The sequence below is a fragment of the Lonchura striata genome, chromosome 4A, assembly GCF_050655825.1.
Source record: "Lonchura striata isolate lonStrDom1 chromosome 4A, ASM5065582v1, whole genome shotgun sequence".
NCBI lineage: Eukaryota > Metazoa > Chordata > Aves > Passeriformes > Estrildidae > Lonchura > Lonchura striata.
Genome location: NC_140742.1, coordinates 17797000 through 17801056, shown reverse-complemented (window position 1 = coordinate 17801056; position 4057 = coordinate 17797000).

The following is a 4057-nucleotide window of genomic DNA, read 5'->3' as shown; positions in this document are numbered from 1 at the left end:
TACAGCCCAGGAAGGAAGCAGGTTCTAAACACAGCCTGACATGCAAAGCCCTGAGCCAAACAGCTCCTGAGGCACCCAGGGGTTTCTAAAACACCTCCTGAAGACCTGCACAGGTGGATCCCTGGGTGGTTTTAATCTTTAAAGCAAAGGTTATGTTATGGAAACATTGTGGGATGCTTTGGCTTCTAAAAAGCTTCAAGTACTGAAACTCTGAGCTGAACTTCTGCAGCTCTTCCCCTGCTCCCTGCACACACCCCAGAGCTGTGCTGAGATGGCTGCAGGCTGAAGTTCTTCCTGTCTACAGTGAGGCCATCAAGAGATGAGCACTGAGCATCATTAATGTCCCTGGACAGATCACTGGAGAGAAGCATCATCCAGCAGGGAGACAATGACTTTGGCACTCACCTTTTTAGGAAAAGAAGTAGTACTCTTTTACCTTGTGAACTTCTGCAGCTTGCTGGAAAAGTCCTTTTTAACATTGCAGGGGAGTAGGAGATGATTGTAGGAGCTACTGGACAAAAAGCCAACACCAGAAACTCCACAGAGATGGTTCAGGTTGTTTTATCTTCAGGTTAGGCAGGTTCTGTTCATTGGGAAACCCTGCCAGAGGGGCACACACTACTCACAGATTATTTGATCGAATTCCCAGCCTGGTAAGCTTTGTGAACCACAGAATAACTGAACAGGGGAATGAGAACCATATCAGAACATCAGGATTGGTATCCCAAAGTTTGGATGAAGAGCCAGGTCAAGAAGAAACTCCTGCTCTTGTCTGGAGGTGCTGTCAAGCACATTTCTGATTCCACGAGCTCTCCTAAGGTCACCCAACATCAGCTATGTAAATATTCACATTGACCAAGGGCAGAGCTGCTCAGACACCAAAAAAAAAAAAGAAAAAAGAAGGTTTCCAGTTAAAATCCATTCTGAACAGTTATCAGGCACCACAGAGGTGGAGCCAAAGAGCAGCTACCTGCAAGGAATCACAAGGAAATATGGAAATGTGGCCCCAAACTCCAGGGAAACAAGCCCTAGAACCGCTGACTCTGCAGTGTGTAAATTCACTCAGTGTGAGTTTGAGCACTGTCTCTACAGGGGATGCATGGGGCAAGAGGCTCAAGCCAGAAAATCAACTGATGAAATTCTGTGGCAGTGAAAAAAAAAAAAAATATGAAGATGAGTTTCAATCCTGGCTAGCTGCCAGAATATTGTATCAGCAGCAGCCTGACTTTACCCATGGGCTGTAACCACAGTCTTCTCTCTCATTAGGGCAGCCAAACTGCAAGGCCAAGGCTCTCCTGCAGCAGCTGGCCTCAGTTCCCAGTGCTGTGTGTACATTAAATCCCAGCAGAATGTGCCCATCCCACCTTTGTACCGTGGAATAATGGTGTATTATTATATAATTGCTACAGCCACTACTTTTGCCCAGCTCCTGCTTTGCTCTGACCTCCAGAGGAAGGCAGCTGAGCTGACTGCAGCCCCAGTGCAGAAACAGTGAGCCACAAACACTGACTGCCCATTGTTTTGTTCTTTGTATCCATGAAGTGCTCTGCTGCTCTGAGCCCAAGTTTTATTCTGTTTCCAATTAGAAACCCAAACTGCCTGTTGGATTAGGTGACTTCCACTCTCTAGGCAACCCAACAAATATTTTCCATTTGGTCCTTACGTTTCTGAGCCCTGAAAGCACAGGGAGCACCCTGCCCAGAGAGCCCAAACCCAGCTCAGCTGCAGGCCTGTGGGAACCCAGGGCATCCCTCTGGCTGCCCTGGGACCCTGGCAGGGGTCAGGAACCCCCTGGACAGAGCCCCCAGAGACACTGGCTGTGATCTCTGTCCATGGAAAAGAGTTTTCAATCTTACAGCTCTGAGTGTTTGATATAAGTCATAATTAAGTGTGGCATGGGTGCAAAAGTAAAATTTTAGGATTCTAGATGAGGGGCCCAAAGGGGACAAGATGGAGGAAATTGGGTGTGCCTTGTCCTTTTTCTCCTTCTTCATGCCCTCCGTGTTTCACTGTGGTGTTGGCATTTTTCTGTTGGTTCAGGCTGGGGACACACTGTCCAACGTAGGTGACAGATATTGGCACGTTCTTGTAAATGCAGCCCAGGGAGTTTCTGGTATTTAATGTTTGTCACATCCCACTGAGGGCAGAGCCCCACACGCTGCCCTGCAGGACAGAGCTGGGCAGGGCAGCAGAACATGTGAGAGATAAACAGAATAAACAACCTGGAAACCAGCACAGACCAATTCTGGCTTCTGCTTTGGCAGCGGGGCTGACAGACAGAGACATTCTACAATCTCAGAATCATCAATAGCTCAGATTCTGACACAGGCCCACCCAGCAAGAACAGCCCTGGCCATGAGTGGTCCCACTGTGCTCACCTTGCAGCCTCAGCTCTCCTGAGCAGCCCAAATCTCCAGCCTGTGGGCTCAGGCTGTGGCCAGAACCCTGGCAGAGAGCTGTGAAAGGCAGGGCTTGGCTCATTTTTAGTCTCCAGCAGAGATGCTTTCATTTTCTTCCTTATAGCACTTTTCCCTCACTTCACTGTGGGACAGGACACCATTCCTCCTCCATTCCAGGCCTCCTTCCTTGCCTCTTTCACGGAGAGAAGACCTGCAGGGAGGTCTGGTTGTGCTCCCTGCAGTGCTAATTATTATCTTTTAATAATGATTAATCAAATAATTATATATGGTAATCATAATTACCTAATCACATCACACACCCCAGCTAAGGAGAACACCTGGGTGTTTGAGCCTCTAGCCAAGCGCTCACAGCAGAGACACTTTGTGGAGCTCCCCAAAAACCTCATTTCAATGAGCCTTTACCCATCCCGCTCACAGCCAGTGACACTGGCACCGCTGTGTCCCTGTGAGGACGGGCAGGGATGTGCGTGTGGCACCGGCACGGCGAGCTCAGTGCCCGGGCTTGGACCCCGCGGGGACAGCGGTGCTACCCTGGGTGACAGCAGTGCCACCCTGGGGGACAGCGGTGCCACCCTGGGAGACAGCAGTGCCACCCTGGGGGACAGCAGTGCCACCCTGCAGGGACAGCAGTGCCACCCTGGGAGACAGCGGTGCCACCCTGGGGTGACAGCAGTGCCACCCTGCAGGGACAGCGGTGCCACCCTGGGGGACAGCGAGCGGCGCACAGGGACACCAGCCCGGCTCGGGCTGCCACTGCTGCTGCTCCCCCAGCGTCGGGAGCAAGGAGAGAAGCTGTGCCCAGGAAGAAGGGAGGGGTAGGGGGAAGGTGTTTCGTTATTTGCTTTTATTTCTCTCTGCCCTGCTCTGATTTATTACTATTATTATTATTATTATTATTATTATTATTATTATTATTATTATTATTATTATTATTGCTGTTGTTGATGTTGTTGTTGTTGTTTTATATTATTATATTAATATAAAATGACATAACATAACATAACATAACATAACATAACATAACATAACATAAATATAACATAACATAACATAACATAACATAACATAAATATAACATAACATAACATAATATAACATAACATAATATAATATAATTTAATATAACATAATATAAATATAACATAACATAATATAATACGATATGATATAAAATAATAGCAATTATTAATATAAAACGAATATAAAATTAATATAAAATATAAAATTGACTAATATAAAATAAGTCAATATAAATGTGATATTATATAATAATATAATATCATATAATATCATCATATCACATCATATATAATATAATATCAGTATTAATAATGTATTATATATTATTAATAATATTAATTATTATATTATATATAATGAATCATAATAATGAATAGTGATTACTAATAATAAATGATAAGAAATAATAATCAATTTCCCCAAGACCAATCTGTTTTGCCCATGACAGTAATTTGCTGAGCGATCTCCCTGGCCTTATCTCCAGCCACGAGCCTTTCATCACATCTTTCTCCCCCTGTTCAGCTCTCTGAAATAATTCTGAATGGTTACCGAGGCCTGGACTGCCTGACAGGATCAGAAGCAGAACAGCCCTTCCTTAGGCTATCCCAGTTTAGAAT